At 36.3% G+C, this 17,447-nt stretch overlaps 1 long non-coding RNA gene across 1 annotated transcript; it reads right to left on the minus strand.

Annotated features, from left to right (window-relative positions):
- Positions 1-14,476: 14,476 nt before the first annotated feature.
- On the minus strand, positions 14,477-16,494 carry LOC122000170. Its single transcript, XR_006116997.1, has 3 exons — positions 15,678-16,494; positions 15,472-15,543; positions 14,477-14,760 (listed from the first exon to the last, which is right to left on the minus strand). It is a non-coding gene; the product is annotated as an uncharacterized LOC122000170 (long non-coding RNA).
- Between the last annotated feature and the right edge of the window lie 953 nt (positions 16,495-17,447).

Consider the following 17,447-nt stretch of genomic DNA (forward strand, 5'->3'; position numbering starts at 1 on the left):
GAGCTTGAGGAAGAAGAAAGGAGTGAATGAGGAGTTCAATGAAAATGAATTTCATTAACCCCCTAAAGTGGTCGGCCACCTCTCCAAGAGTAACCCCCATTTCTCATTTAATGCCTCATTAATGAAATGGGTATGTAACTCCCATGAGGTGGCACACCATGATGATGTGGAACATCATCATTGGTCCACCTAATGCCAACTCACCAATGAGGTGGCAAAAGGTCAAGTCAAAATTGACCTTTGGTCTTCCTTCTCAAGTCAAGTCAAACTTGACCCAATCTCTACCATGATTGATCTAATCCAACCATTTGATTCGAGCCAACTTAATATAATGAATCTAATTCATTAAATTAAATTGATTTAATAAGTTATAATCTAAATTAGACTCATTGAATACATGAATCAACTTAAGTCCAACTCAATTAGCCCAATTAGGATTACTTTTAATCCAATTTGATTCATCAAATGAATCTAATCATTTTGGTTCATCATATGAACCAAATCTCCATCTAATTGTCCTTAGTGTGTGATCCTATAGGTTCTTGTAATGTTGGCAATGCCCTAAACCCATTTAGGAGCATAAGTAATGAGCGGTATCTAGCAACACATCATTACTACCCAAGTTATAAGAATGTCGAGATCCGACATCACCTTGTGACTACTAATTGTGACTCTTCACAATATATGACAAGTGTCCTTCTATCCTAGACATCTAGATTGATCAATGTGAGACATAGACCGTGTCATCCTCTGACCAATCTAAATCTTGAACTCCAAGTAGACTCACTAAATCAAATGAGCTCAATATCCCATATTGACTCATTTGGGCATGGCCATGCACTTCGTGGTCTCACTCTATCAAGAATACCGATGTCTCTCCCGTCATATAGGAGGGATAGATCTCATCTACATCACTCACATCCCTCTGCATAATTTGTTATATACCCAGTAATCGCCTTTATAGTCCACCCAGTTACGGGTGACGTTTGACGAAACCAAAGTACATAACTCCTTATGTAGGGATCTATGGTGACTTCAGGTCTAAGGACTAGTAGTCATACTAATAGCCACATGAGAAAGTATATGACACTCATATAACGATCCATGATACTTTCTCATGGCGGGTCATTCAGTATACATTCTCTAATGTATACCCATGTGTCAACTTGATATCTCTATATCCATGACTTGTGAGATTAAGTCATCGAGTTGACCTACATGCTAGTCTTATTGCATTAACATTGTCCCTGAATGTTAATACTCGACTAGGAATGATTAAGAGTAGTGTTCCCTATATCATCTCACTATCGGTTCAACTAACCGATTGATATAGGTGAGAACCATCTACTCAAGGACATTATTATACTTAATTTATTTGGCACCAATACAAGTAAGTATAATAACCAAAATCCAAATGCCTTTATTAATATACAAGAATATGATACAATGAGTCCATACAATCATCAAATGATTGGCTCTAGGGCTCTAACTAACAGTATGATGCGGAAAGAAAAATTACTAGTTATACCTTTTAGAAAGAGCTCTTGATCTTTTACCGTATTCCTCTTCTAACCTCGGACGTTGTGTGGGCAACGATCTTCCGAGATGAGAACCACCTAGGCATCTTCTTTCTTCTTCCTTCAAGTTTCGGCCAAGCACAAGAACTTCCAAAGGATGAAGAATTTTCCACCAACCAAGCTCCAAGGAATGCATGCTTTCTCTCCTTCTTCTCCTTCCTTGATTCGGCCAAATCCTCCAAGCTCCAAGAGATGATAGATTTCGGCCACAACAAGAGGAGAGAAGAGAAAGGGAAGGGTCGGCCACCACACCAAGGAAAAGAGGGAGAAAAATAGAATAGAGTCCTTTTTTTCTTGAAGCCTCCTCTATCCCCTCTTTTATAATCCTTGGTCTTGGCAAATAAGGAAAATTTAATAAAAACTTCCTTAATTCTTTTGCCATTGAAAAGAAAAATTTATTTAATTAAAATATTTTTCTCTTTTCAAATTACAATGGCCTGCCACAACAAATAAAATCTCCAAGCAAATAAAATTTTAAACACCAATTAAAACTTCCTTATTTGCTTCCGGAAATTTATAAAAATTTCTCTAATAATTTTTATCCCTTCATGATTGGTTTATAAAAAGGAAATTTAATAAATTAAAAACTTTCTTTTAAACATGTGGATAAAAAGAAAGTTATCTCTATAAATTAAAATCTCTTTTAATCTACAAATAAGGAAAGATATCAAATCTTTTCTTAATCTTTTGTAGAAGAGAATATTTAATTTTAAACTCTCTTTTAAATCATGAACATGATTAAAAAGGAAAGTATTCTTAAAATTTAAAATCCTCCTTTAATCAACAAATAAGGAAAGATTTCAAATTTTAAACTCTCTTTTAAATATGTAGATGATTTACAAATAAGGAAAGTTTTAATCAAAAATTAAAACCATCCTTTTAAACTACAAATAAGGAAAGAGATTAATCTCTTCTCTTAATCTTTTGTAGAAAGCTATAAAAGAAATTTTTAATTTTTAAACTCTCTTTTAAAATCATGATATCCACATAAGAAATAATTTTAATAAAAATCCTTTTTAATATTCTAGCGGTCGGCCACCTAAGCTTGGGACCTAAGCTTTGGCCGGCCACCTACATGGCTCATCCACTTGGTCTTGGCCGGCCCTAGCTTGGGTTCCAAGCTAGCTTGGTCGGCCCCATTGGATGGGTAAAAAGGTGGGTATGCGGTGGGTATAAATCTCTATATACTAGAAGCTACGATAGGGACCGAGAGAAGGAATTGGTTTTGGTCTCCCGATAAAATTAAGCATCCCGTGCTCGCCCCGAACACACAACTTAACTTTATCAATAATAATTCATTCCACTAGAGAACTATTATTGAACTACCGCACCAATCTCAAATTACATTTTGGGCTCCTTCTTATCATGAGTGTGTTAGTCTCCCTGTGTTTAAGATAACAAATGTCCACTAATTAAGTAAGTTACTGACAACTCACTTAATTAATATCTAGCTCCAAGAGTAGTACCACTCAACTTCATCGTCATGTCGGACTAAGTCCACCTGCAGAGTTTAACATGACAATCCTTATGAGCTCCTCTTGGGGACATTCTCAACCTAAATTACTAGGACACAGTTTCCTTCTATAATCAACAACACACACTATAAGTGATATCATTTCCCAACTTATCGGGCTTATTGATTCATCGAACTAAATCTCACCCATTGATAAATTAAAGAAATAAATATCAAATATATGTGCTTGTTATTATATTAGGATTAAGAGCACACACTTCTATAATAGCTGATGTCTTTGTTCCTTTATAAAGTTAGTATAAAAGAAACGACCTCTAATGGTCCTACTCAATACACTCTTAGTGTACTAGTGTAATTATATAGTTAAGATAAACTAACACCTAATTACACTACAACCTTTCAATGGTTTGTTCCTTTCCATCATGGTCGTGAGCTGTTGTTTATAATTTATAAGGTACTGATAACATGATCTTCTGTGTGTGACACCATACACCATGTTATCTACAATATAAATTAATTGAACAACTACATTTATCACAAATGTAGACATTTGACCAATGTGATTCTTATTTCTAGATAAATGTTTTACACCAAAAGTTAGGCTTTTAGTATACATTCTAACACATGCAACCATCCGTTATTTACTAGGAAAGAAAGATGCTAAACCTCGGCTTATCAGTTGGATTTTATTGCTACAAGAGTTCAACTTTGAGATTAGAGATAAGAAGAAAGCAGAAAATGTAGTGGCAGATCATCTATCTAGAGTATGACAAAATAAAGAAAAGGATGCAGACTTTGATTTACCTATTGATGATGTTTTTCCAGATGAGCACCTTCTAGCTTTGTCAAGCGTAAAAGTACCTTGGTATGCAGATTTTGTCAATTTTCTGGCGGGTGGAGTTTTACCCCCAAATTTCTTTAATCAACAAAAGAATTTTTTTTTCTTCAAATATCAAGAATTATATTTAGGATGAACCTCTCCTTTATAAGAAACGCAATGATGTGATTTATCGAAGATGTGTGTCTGAAGAAGAAGTTATAGATATCTTATTTCATTGTCATCCTTCATCTTATGGAGGACATTTGGGGAGTTATAAGACAATTGTAAAAATTCTTCAAGCAAGTTTTTATTGGTCAACTTTATTCAAAGACACTAAGAAATTTGTACAGTCTTGTGATCAATGTCAGAGGACTGGAAACATCACCAAGAGAAATAAAACACCACTGAATTACATACTTGAAGTTGAATTATTTGATGTATGGGGAATAGATTTCATGGGGGCATTCCCTCTTTCATATGGGAACATATTTATTCTTGTGGCAGTGGATTATGTATCCAAATGGGTAGAAGCTATAACTTCGCCTACAAGTGATGCGAAAACAGTTATCAAATTGTTTAGAAGTATAATTTTTTCAAGATTTGGTATGCCTAAAACAGTCATTAGTGATGGTAGATCGTATTTTATAGAAAGACAGTTTGAAAATTTACTCAGAAAGTATGGAGTGAGCCACAAAGTAGCAACATCATATCATCCACAAACTAATGGGCAAGCTGAGATCTCTAACCATGAAATTAAAGCCATATTGGAGAAAACAGTATCTACTTCACGAAAGGATTGATCATTAAAGCTAGATGATACTTTATGGGCATATCGTACTGCCTACAAGATTCCTATTGGAATGACTCCATTTTGGCTAGTTTATGGAAATCCTTGCCATCTTCTAGTAGAATTAGAACATAAGGTTTATTGGGCAATTACAAATCTAAACATGAACCTCAAGGAAGCGGGAGAGAAAAAGAAGCTCCAGTTAAATTAGCTTGATGAATTAAGATTGGATGTCTATGAGCATGCTAGATCTTACAATGAAGGAGATCTAGTTTTATTGTTTAATTCAAAACTAAAACTTTTTCCAGGGAAGCTTAAATCAAGGTGGACGGGTCCATTCGAAGTTAAAAAGGTTTATCCTTTCGGAGCTGTAAATATTTGGAATAAAGAGCTTGAGATGATTAAGGTAAATGACCAACGATTGAAGGAGTATGTACATGGTATGAATTTAGAGGAGAAACAAAGGTTGTACTTTTCTAAACCTCGCCCTCCAGATTGATTATTTAGTTAGTTCCATTTTATGTTTCTATTTTTCATTAGTTAGTTCTTTTAAATTTGTTTTTACTTTTGATTTCAAGTTGAAATTTTGCTTCCATGAGCTGGCCATGACTTTTTCATGGGCATGGAAGTGTTGGAGAAGCAAGGAAAGAGCGATATTACCTTTTGGTAGCAAAACAGAGCTTGATCATGTGAGGTCAGGTATTTCCTACAGAAAAAGGGGATGCTAGGGTCGTGTCTACAAGACACGGTCGTGTGAGGTCTCCCGAGAAGAGAGATTGCCCGGCCGTGCACTAGATACGGCCCGTGTGGTAATTCCAGTGTGATGATCCAGAAGCAAAATCTGCATTCCTCGTGTCAATCAGCACGGCCGTGCAAGATTTCCCGAGAAGAAGAAGGAAGAGGTCGTGTCCCAGACACGGCCGGGCGAGCTAGATCGAGGAGGAGATGGCTGTGGTCGTGCCAATTAACATAACCGTGTAAATTCACCCGAGACAAAGATAGACATAGTCATGTCACAGACAGGGGCGTGCAAATAAGAAGTGAATTTGGTCGTGTGATAAAACATGGCCCAGTCTATGCCCTTAAAAGGGGTTAGGGCACGGGAGTGTGGGCAACACACAGCCGTGCCCGTCGTACACCCCTTTCTTCTTCCTCTTCCTTTTTCATTTCCTTATCTCTAGAGTTTTAAACTACCTCTTCTAATCTATTCCTCTCATTTTTTTCCTTTAAGGGCTCAATCTCTTATACCATGGCAAATGTGATCAAGGAGATCTCACCCACAAGAAAAGGGAAAGAAAAGATGGTTGCAACAAAAAAAAAAGAAACTCTTGCTTTAAAGGTATCTCTAACAACTTTGGTATCATTTTTTCCAGCGATGAATAACAACTTAGATATTTTTCTTTATGTAAACGCTCTCTTTTAAGTACTAAATTTGTAGATGATACAACTTTAAATACGTTGGGGGTTTAAGGATGATATAAATTGGTTATTTGGAAGAATAAGTTGGAGTGAGTTAATAAATATGAAATACCCTACTTACCCTAAAATTGTTTTCGAATTTTTGAGTTCTATAACAATTGATAATGTTCAAGGTGGAGGGAAACTAAAATTTCGATTACTTAATGAAGATTATGAGTGGACGTTAAGTGATTTTAATATTTGTTATGAATTGTCAAAGGAAGATGTGTGTATGATCTTACATAAATTTGTGAATTCATGTTTTTGGCAATAAATTTCTGAACAATCACATTTCAACCCTCACAATTCTAGAGCTTATCATATTATTAATCCCATTTTCAAATATGCTTATTTAGTTATGAAAAATACTATATTTGAGAGAGAGGATAAAGAGGGATTAGTAAGACTTGTGGACTTGTATTGTTTGTGGGCAATGGTTGAAAATGTTACAATTAATTCGGGTTATTTCTTTCTTAAATATTTGGTAAAATTGAAAAAATCGGATTCTATCACACCTATTGTTTTAGGAGGATTGTTAACTCAAATAGCTTTGGTGTTAGGGTGTGATTTAAGTGAATTAGAAATGATTGATAATTCTTGTAAATTAGACTTGAATTCATATTTAACAACATATATGATAAGGCGTGAAGAATATGGATATAGTCTTCTTATTAAGAACAATTTCCCTTTAAGATTGCCTAATCATGATCTCACTACCATTCATATTAAGGAAAATTGGCGATTAAAATTAGCAAGTCAACATTCTAAATTGTTGTCAACTGTTGTTTCAAGAAATGTTCCTTTGGTTAATAGTGATGTTCATGGTTTTAATTTCAAAGAACTTCATTCTGTTTTGGACAATATTCATAACGATTTAGACTCAACTATCAATTTTCTTGCAAGTAAAGAACACATGGAAGAGGAACAATTTAAAAAATTGCAAGAATATTTTAAAAGTGAGAGAGAATTGTGTGAAAAGATTTCTAGAATAATGAATTCTTATAAAGGTCAAATGAAATTTAATGAAGATTTTAGAGGCTTTATGAAATTTTTGCAGGATGATATAGACAAGTTGTTTAAATATCATAAGTTTTTTAGAGATGAAGTAAGATGATTTATTAATGTCTTTCCTTTTCCACTTCCTGAATTTCTTGATTTACCACCTCTTCCACCATATTGATTTCATCGGGACGATGAAAAGTTTAAGTCTGGGGGGTGATTTGAAAATCTGAAAATTTTTGCATTTTCTGTTTTGTTCTGTAGCTTATTTTGTTTTGCATTTGTTCTTATTTTGCTTGGATTGTTTTGATAGTCACTTGACTGTCTTTTGAAAAATCTTGTGGCATACATCTTGAGAACATCAAACTTCACTTATATGCTTTCTTGTCTTTTAGTAAAAATGTTAGCACGTTTATTATCTTGATTCATGATGTTGTAAATGATGCTAGTAGTATGCTTAGTGTATTTCTTTTCTCTATCTTGAGTAGCATGAAATAAGCTAGGTATCATATGGAGATAAGTTTGAAATTTGATTTGACCTTAAGGATATTACCTTCACCATACTTGAACTTGGATAGTTGATATCATTGAAATAATCATGATTCATCTTGTTTGTTTAGTACTTGATTTCCATGATGATTTCTCAAACTTCATTTTGGTTACTGGATGATGCTCAAATCATGTAAGCTCATTTGGAAAAATCAAAATATCTCAATATTTGTGCTAAAAGTACATTTGTAAATAAATTTTGCACAATGCAAGTACTTATATAAAAAAATGAATAAGGGATATAAAAAATAGTTGTCGTGAGTGGAATCTAGTAAGTCACCTCTTTGAGACCGAGTTATGTTACTAGGGAAATGACTGCTTAGCTTCTCTTGAGATTAAGCATGCCTTTGAGACCTTGGGTTGATTGAGAAATATGAACCAAGTGTGTGGCATGTAAGTGTCTATCACCGGAAACGTTAGAAACTCATCTAGATGACGACTTGATTAGGACATAGATTGAAACTTGAAAAGTTTGGGTCACTTTTTGCACTGTGCACAATAGATTTATGCTTGAGTCATACTTGACTTGTTTCCATAATCATGCTTGTTAATGAAACTTTTTGATAGAGTTAGGAAAGTACATTAGGGATTATAAATGCATTGTAGAACATATGAATTAAGATTGCGACATTTTTGCTTGAGGACAAGCAAAAGTTTAAGTCTGGGAGTGTGATGTGCATAGATTGTATACACTTGTTTAGCATGTTTTGACGCACATTCACATATTTTACGCATGTTTTATCTATGCATTTTCGTACTTCCAGCTTTGCTTTTAGCATATTTACTCTTTTTGTTCAGAGGTATATTTTTATGCATTTTCTGTACGCAGGAGTCGTATTTGGAGAAGAATTTATGATCGAGGCTAAATCTGCAAGTTAACGAAAGAAGGAAGACACCGTCTTGGAGTGCCACACGGCCATGTCTAGGAGAGTGACTTAGGTCGTGTGGTGATCCTCACCCATGTAGCATTGGCAGAGCAGGGCAATGTCCAGGTTGTGTGGTGATGATCACCCGTGTAGCCTCTGCAGAAAAGGAAGAGGTCACGATCGTGTGTGTATCACACGACCATGCCAATTTGCAAGCCTTCCAGAGCCAAAGCAGTACATGGTCGTGTCCCAGACATGACCGTGCAAGCCTTCCAGAAGCTAAACAAGACTTGGTCGTGTCCCAGACACAGCCGTGCATGAGTTCTAGCACCGGAGGCAGTAGAGGTCGTGTAGATCTACACGGTCGTGCAAGGAGGGTAGTGGCAGAGCATGTCACGGCCGTGTGCACTACACGACCATGTGAGATAGGCAGTGAAGGGAATGATCAAGGTCGTGTCTCACACATGGCCTAGTCTCGGGGTCGTGTGGCGCCCAAAATTTCTACCCTATATAAGGGTTTCTTGCATCATTTGAAAGGGAAGTTCTCCCTCTTGGGAGAGGACGAGATTTGGACGATTCCTCACCTTCTGAGAGGGATTTTCCGGCGATCTAAGGGCAGATCTTCAACGAATCGACTCCGGAAACGAGAATTGGATTCAAAGACCGTTCTTTATCGTAGATAAGTTTTTCTTCCCTTTCTCTTCTTGGATTTTGGGATCAAGTTTCTTGTAATCCTCGTCTTTGGGTTTCTTTTCTTGTTCTATGGATTAGATCTCGTTGTTTAAGATGGAGGGAGTATTTGTAATATGATTTGATGTAAACTCTTATGGATTTGTCAATTTCCTATTTCTATGATTTTGTCTTGTTTGTATCTATTTGATCTTGTGTGGATTGTTGTGATTGAACTTAATTACCATATTTGATTGAATGTTTGAGTGTCTTGTGGATCTTGTAGAGGTAATCCCTCATTCGATTATCTGATAGCGTACGTGACAGACAAATCCGTGTAAGGACGATTGAGAGAAATCTTGAAGGGGAAATAAGGACATTCAAGAGGTTAGGATAGATTATATGCATTAATCTTTTATATCTTAATATGGGTTGAGAAGTAATGCATTTCTATGTTGATTATCCGAGGGGCGCATGTGACAGGCAAGCCCGTGTAAGGATATCATAGGAATCATTCCTAATTGATCATATTTAGATATAAATTTTAGTCCTAAGTCGATTGTCTATTGCAAGAGAGAATCGACAACCTTCTACAAATGATGGACAATTGAGAAATAAGATTTGGTAGATCATTTACATTAAATAACATTACAAAGAAACCAAAACTCCTAGAACATCCTTTATCATAGCCCTTATCCCTGTTTTTATGCTTTTACTTCTAGGTTAATTTCTATAGTTACACCTAGTTTTTATAAATCGATTGATTAGTTGTTTAGCTAATTCGTGTTGAGATATCTTTAGTGGTTAATACCAGTCCCTATGGATACGATATCTTTCTTTATTACTGACGATGTATCCGTACACTTGCGGAACATTAACAGAAGCTCATAAAAAGTCTCCTTCACTGAAGGCGGAGAAGCTTTTTACATTCGTTAATAGCTCAGACTATTACTAGGAAATCAATACAGAAGTTGTTATGTCTTTCCTAGGTCCAGGAGTCTTTTTATAGCCCCTGGAAAAACTTATCATTGGGTTGACGGCGCCTTCCATAGGGTTGGAAGGCGCCTCCAGCGAGGCAAAGGATAAAACTTTATCATTTCCCCCAACGACCAGATTGCCTGATTGAAGGCGCCTTCCATGGCTGGTTGAAGGCACCTTCAGTGGCTGAAGGCGCCTTCTGCCTGAAGGTCGCGGAGGCACCTTCAACTCTTGTTGAAGGTGCCTCTAGCAGCTCCATAACTCCACTTGAGCTCTTCCGCTGCTTCGATCGTCTGGGTGATTTCGGCCACGGAATAGGGTTCATCCGAATCTAATTTTCGACCTTCTCCTCGAGCAGGCTTCTGCTCTGGCTTCTCGTCCTTCGAACGTCGCACTCGTCCTTCTTGTCCACTGCCGTACTCTTCTGCAGCGTCTCGTCCATCGGACGCATCGAGCCTGTCGGCTCTCTCTCGTGTCGTCCTTCTCGCTAGCCGCGTCTTCCGCTCGACTTCCTGTGCTCCTAAACTCCTGCACACTTAGACATAGGGATCAGAACATAATAGGATTTAACCTAACTTGGTTGATCACACCAAAAATAACCATGGGATTTCAACAATCTCTCCTTTTTTTTTTATGTGAGCAACTCAAGTTAAGTTAGGGTAAATAAATATAAAGTTTAAACAATAAATTACAAGTATGCAAAATGATTTAAAATTTGAATAATGCAATAAAGTGCAAAAAGATTACAGATTTAAATTTGTACTACCTTCCCTTAGACTTAGTCTTCCTCCTCCCCCTTTGATCACATAAAAAATGGGGTATAAAAAAAATCTAAGGATAATTAAAAAAATTTACAAGTGTTTTGAAAAATATTTGAAAATTATTTTGATATCACTTAGAAAAATTACAACAAATTTTGAAACTTTAAAAATTTTCTAAGTTATGAATTTGACAAAAATTAAAAGTATTATTTTAACTAACTATTTTATACTTATCAGTTTGTCAATTAAACATTTTATTTCGTTAATCGACTTCCAGGTTTTGGCAAGACACTAGGCCTTCTTGGTTATTGGATCATCAATCACTTCTAGACAAAGCCTCATAATGAAATCAAATATTTAATGTATTATCTGAAAGTGCTAAGTCTAATTATACTTTAATTTAGACAAGTCTTTGGAATCCAATATAGGTTCTAATCTACTGGATTAATTAAAAATCTTTTGGGTATATATTTCTTTAAAATTTTCTTAACTTGTCCTTTGTGATATTTAAAATATCAGTTCAAATTATATCTTTTATTGTTTTGATTAAACGAACATGCACGATTTTTCAAGTAAGTTATTTCTTTTTGTAAATTATCATTCTCCAATTGTATTTTATCAAATTCTTCTAATAGACAAAATTTTACTAGAATTAATTTTAATTCTTTAATTTCTTTTTCTAATTTGCGACAATCTTTAGATAATAATTTAACGAATTTAAACATTTTATCGGGAGGAAGAGATCGTACCTGACTTACCTTGTCGATCTCATTGTCTGTGGCTTTCCTTGAACTGCTGTTTTTTTTGACGTCGCTTCCCCTTCATTGATGCTCTCGATGCTCATTTCAAAAGAGCTTTCTTCGTATTCGTCTTCTTGATAACTTGCCATCAACGCAAGCCCGAAAAAGGCTTCGACCTCCGATTCGGATGACGTTTCATCCCACGTCGCCTTCAGAGTCTTGTATTTTGTTCTTTTAGACGGGCTTCTTGTTCTTGCCTTTGCTCTTCTCGTTGATTTTTAACTTAGGGCAGTTGTCCTTAACGTGCTATTCTTCATTGTAGTGGTAGCATCTGATTGTTGTTCTCTTTCTATCCTGCGGATGGTTAGATTTTCTAGATTTAAGTAACTTTTTAAAACATTTTACCATCATTACCGTTTCATCGTCGTCGAGAGAGGATTCTGACGTTTGTTCGTCTATTTTTTCCTTAAAGGCAATATTGTGTTTCGGCTCCTTCGAATCTATACATCTTATTTCGTGGACTTCAAAGGTAAAAAATAACTCTTCTAACATAGTTGAATCTAAATCCTTAGATATGTAATATGCATCTACTAATGATACTCATTCAGTACTTCTGGGGAATGCGTTAAACACGTAACTTAGCGAATCTCTGTTACTTACCTTTTCTCCGAAATTCGTGAGTCCAGTGATGAGCTCCTTGATCCTTGAATGAAGGTGTGCAACTATTTCACCTTGTTCCAGTTTGATGTTGCTAATCTGGTTTCTAAGCAGATTCCGTCTTGCGAGTTTCGCCTCCGAAGTTCCTTCGTGTAATTCCAGAAACTTCTCCTAGAGCTCCTTCACAGACTTGTAGACTCTGATCCGATTGACTTCTTATGGCGGTAGAACGCTTAGTAGATGGAACTCTGCTTTACTGTTTGCTACAAAATTAGCTTGCTCCTTTTTGGTCCAGTGATATTTATCTTTACCCTTAGGTGCTACAAAACCAAACTCCATTATTAAAAATAAATTGAAATCAGTCTTGAAAAATACCTTCATCTTCTTTTTCCAGTTGACGAAGTGTCCCTCGAACTTTGGTGGGTGGATGTCTGAACCGACCATCTCGTGTGCTTCGTTCGACGGTTAGTCCTCCTGATGTTGTTAGGCTCTGATACTACTTGTTGGTCTGGTGGGTCGGCTGGAGAGGGTTGAGTTGCCTAAAACAATAAAATGCCTTTCTCGATCTTCCAACTTAGGTTAGCAGTCATAGCAAATAAAATAATACAAAAATAACAACTTAAATAAAATTAGTAAAAGACACCAGAATTTACTTGGTTACAACCTAGTTGGTTGTTAATCTAAGTCAAATGGAAGGTCTTAAAAAGTCTCCTTTACTGAAGGCGGAAAAAACTTTTACACTCGTTAATAGCTCAGACTATTGCTAGGAAATCAATACAGAAATTGTTGTGTCTTTCCTAGGTCCAGGGGTCTTTATTAGCCCCTGTAAAAACTTATCCTCAGGCTGAAGACACATTCCATAGGGTTGGAAGGCGCCTCCAGCGAGGCAAAGGATAAAACTTTATCCTTTCCCCCAACGACTAGATTGCCTGGTCTAAGGCGTTCCATGGCTGGTTGAAGACACCTTCTGCCTAAAGGTAGTGGAGATGCCTTCAACTCTTGTTGAAGGTGCCTCTAGCAGCTTCATAACTCCACTTGAGTTCTTCCACTGCTCCGATCGCCTCGGTGATTTTAGCCAACAGAATAGGGTTCATCCGAACCCAATTTCCGACCTTCTCCTCGAGCAAACTTCCGCTCTAACTTCTCGTCCCACGAACGTCGCACACATCCTTCTCATCCACCAGTGTACTCTTTTGCAGCGTCTCATCCCTTGGACGCACCGAATCCGTCGGCTCTCTCTCGTGTCGTCCTTCTCGCTAGTCGCATCTTCCGCTCGACTTCGTGTGCTCCTAAGCTCCTGCACATTTAGACACAGGGATCAAAACATAACAGGACCTAACCTAAATTGGTTGATCACAACAAAAATAACCTTGGGATTTCAACACTAGTGACAGAGGGTAACCCTTTAATTGGACTTTCTGGGATATCACCTTGAATTGGGGCTATTCATCCACAAGGGATTAGCTAATTAAAGTTTAATGAGTTTTCACCAATTCCATATTAGGAAATGATTTATGTAATCTAGATCGTATGGCCGGAGGACCCTCAGTGATAAAGGGTAACCCTTTAAACAGACTTACCTTTTTTACTTAGTAACACCAAATATCAATGGGGATAATTTTTCTGTGAGACCATCGTGGGGTTACACCGGTAACGTTATTAGAATCCCTACAAGAGTGTAAGCATGGAGGTAAAGAGATGAAGAATACATAATGACATTAATCGATATTATAATGAAACTGAAATCTTAAAAACTATCTCCCTAAGCTTATTCCCTCCCAAGATCATCTCTTTTCTTCTCTCTCTTCTCTCAATCTCCCTCTTTCCTCTTTTAAGTTTAGACGTCCTTAGTTTTTTTTTCCCATATATATATATATATATATATATATATATATATATATATATATATATAGCGGACATCACTTGCACATACTTAATGAGTTCTCAATTCAACTAAGATAGATCGATAGCTCTTAAATTATAAATTACTAGTGATATTTGGTACTGATCATACAGTTTAGAATTTATTTTTCAAAGAAAACACTTAGCTAATATGGAAATTAAACTGGAAATTTTTCGGGTTATACTGTCATTGTCCCGAGTTGATTCATTGGTTAATGTCTCCTATCTCATTCGTCCCATTATCTGGAAAAAAAGTTAAAATCTATGAGTCAAGGGACTCAACATATTCAAATCCGTGTAATATCCTTATGATGTGCAAGTCATCCTTGAGATGTAATCTGACCCATCCGATCGATAAGGGGACAAAGTGATTTCGAGACAGAGGATCCGTATTAAAAATTGACACTACAGCAGTGTTATAGCAGAGCACCATTCTGGGTCGAGCTAGGAAAGGTTTGAAGCAAAAAAACAATGAATCCGATCAACTCAATAATGAGCAATAGGAAGAACACCATCTGGTCGCCTGCAAAACACTTGAGCAATCACTACCGATGAGAAATTTAAGAAAACAGGAGCAAATGAAATTCATAGCCATTAGGATTAGTGGGAGAAGACATAGGGAAATAAACATACTTAACAAAGTAAAATCGGTATGGGAAGACTTCTATCACACTCAACACATTCTTAAAGAAGGTAAAATCAGTGTAAGTTCCATAATTAAAGAAACTGTTAAACTATGCATGATGGTGGCTTGTCAGATATTGAAACTACTTGCTTGGAAAGAAAAATGCATGCTGCTGCTTTTGAACCCAAGAAAATCTATAAACATGAGATAGCTACATAAGTTAGGGAAATAATAATTGATAATAATAATAATAGTAGTAGTAATGAAATAAAGATTTTATTTCTGGTGTATAAGGACATTTGTTTTGACATTGAAACAAGAACAAGAAAAGAAAAGGACTACATCTATCAATATTCCAAAAATTCCATGAATGTCAGTAATTCTCGGTGTTGCAAACTGAGTTCGCGGTCACAAAAATGTTGAGTTAGTGGTGTTTTGATCCAGATCATCAAAAGCTATTTAATCCAGAAATATCTCAAGGCCTAGTAGTTTTTAAACTTAACTTGCCGCCAAAATTAGTAGTTTTTAAAAATAAAGCAATAGAAATAGACAAATCACTTATCTAAGTAATCAAGCAAGGAACATCATACAAATTAAGAAGTTACCAACCCCTTCATGTGGCAAGCAGCAGGAAACGGTGTGGCTAACTTCTCATTGATTACTTCGCGAGATATATTGTGTCTAAGATACAAAAATGAAATGGATCATCATGATTGGGGGAAAACATATCTGATTCTTTAATTAAATGAAGCATAGTATCTTTGGAAAGCAGAAAGAACAGAAAATGTAGGAACTGCATGAGAACCATGTATTACTTAGCCTTTGCTCTGCAAGATCTTTCAATTGTAAATTCATGTTTACTAGATCAAATTGAGTCTGATACTCCTCCTGTGATAAGGTTCCTGTGCCAAGAGAAACAACAAATTGATTGGATGGTCAACATATATTCTCTACACGAAACGAACAAACATAGCATATCGACAAATTTTCTCGTAGAGCAGTAGTCAACACAACCAATGAAAAGCAAGTAGAACAGGGAACTACTTGACAACACAACATAAATTCACTAATGTTTCTTAGAGATGATGGCTGTCTTTAGTTGGGGGCAAGGCAGGAGCAAAGGAAGAACTAGGGAAAGGTAGAGAGAAACTGCCGGTGTGGAAGAAGGAACTACTAGAAGCAACGGAAGCTGCCCTCCCCTCTTCTAACCCGAAGAGGAGAGGGAAGAGGGCTGTTGGATGACAATGAGGGGCTGATGAAGGGTCGTGGATGGCTGGAGACAGAAGAAGCTCCTCTTCTAAACTGAAGAGGAGACCCCTTGCTCTCTTCCCTTCTAATCTGAAGGGAGGAGGTGAATGAAAATGAAGAAGTCGGCAGCGCCGGCATGGCTTTAGGAAGCGCCTCGTGCGTGAGTTGCTTCTGTGTTGGCGTCGGGTTGATTCTATTCACGTGAGAAGAGTGGAGGAGAGCCGGTAGTCGATGAGGGAAGGTGGTGAAGAGGAAGGGTTGGCCAGCGGTGGTGAAGAAGGGGTGGAGGCCACTGGCTGGCGAATGGAGGAGAGGAAGAAGGTGGCGTGCGTCGGGGTGGAGGCATGAACAGTAATCAGCAGCTAAGAGATACCGTTTCCTAGGGCTTTTTCATCTCTTTTAAATATCCAATTCTGACCCTTGATTCAAATGAATGTGTGACTTAAATTGAATTGAACTCAACAGCAACGCTTTTTAAAAAGAGTTATCTTTTATAAGAGAAAAAAAAATATAGACATCATTTTTCACTGAAAATGTTAAAAAAAGGACAACATTTTTTTTTTAATGGTTGTCTTTTTAGTGTTATGTATAAACTTTTTTTTATGTAGTTGATAGTTAATTTCATTTATGTATATTTATGGTATTATCTGTAGTATAGAGTGATACTGTGCTATGATTTCATCGTTGTTGGTTAGTTAGGGTTTCAATTATTACATTAGGTTTAGAAAGTCCCAAAACAAACTCCTTGGCTCTATTTGGTCTGAAAATAAACGTCTTGTCATTAGTTCCGTGAGAGAGACGACCTGGCCCCTTTATTATACTACCTTAGTGTAGGTTAAGGGGTTCGGTTAATTAAAAATTATTAATTTGATTTGGGCGAATGACAAATGCTCTCGATCAAATTTTGGCGTTGTTGCCAGGGAACTAGTGGTGCTCGTTTGTTTTTAGACTATAAATTTGTTTTATCTTTATCTTATTTTTCTACTTTGTTAATTTATTTTTCTTTTGATGTAACTGTCAGTTTCTTCTTTTACTCTTGAACTTTGCAGGTTGAAGGAAAGGAGCAAGGGGAGTAATACTCACAGTTACACCATGAATAAAGGCTTGTTTTGGCCAAGTTTCATCATTTTGACCACCTTTTCAATTTTTCAATATTTTTCATTTTATTTTTTTAATTTTATTCTCCCTTATTTCTATTTCTTTAGTGATCATAAAAATTCAAAAATATTGTTAGGGTTTAATTATACATTTCATGTATGTGTGCATTCTATCTTGTATATTTCTTGTGTTTTTTGATATTATTTATGTTAGTATTTTAGATAAGACTAGGAAATCTC

This window comes from Zingiber officinale, chromosome 7A, assembly GCF_018446385.1.
Source record: "Zingiber officinale cultivar Zhangliang chromosome 7A, Zo_v1.1, whole genome shotgun sequence".
Taxonomy (NCBI): Eukaryota; Viridiplantae; Streptophyta; class Magnoliopsida; order Zingiberales; family Zingiberaceae; genus Zingiber; species Zingiber officinale.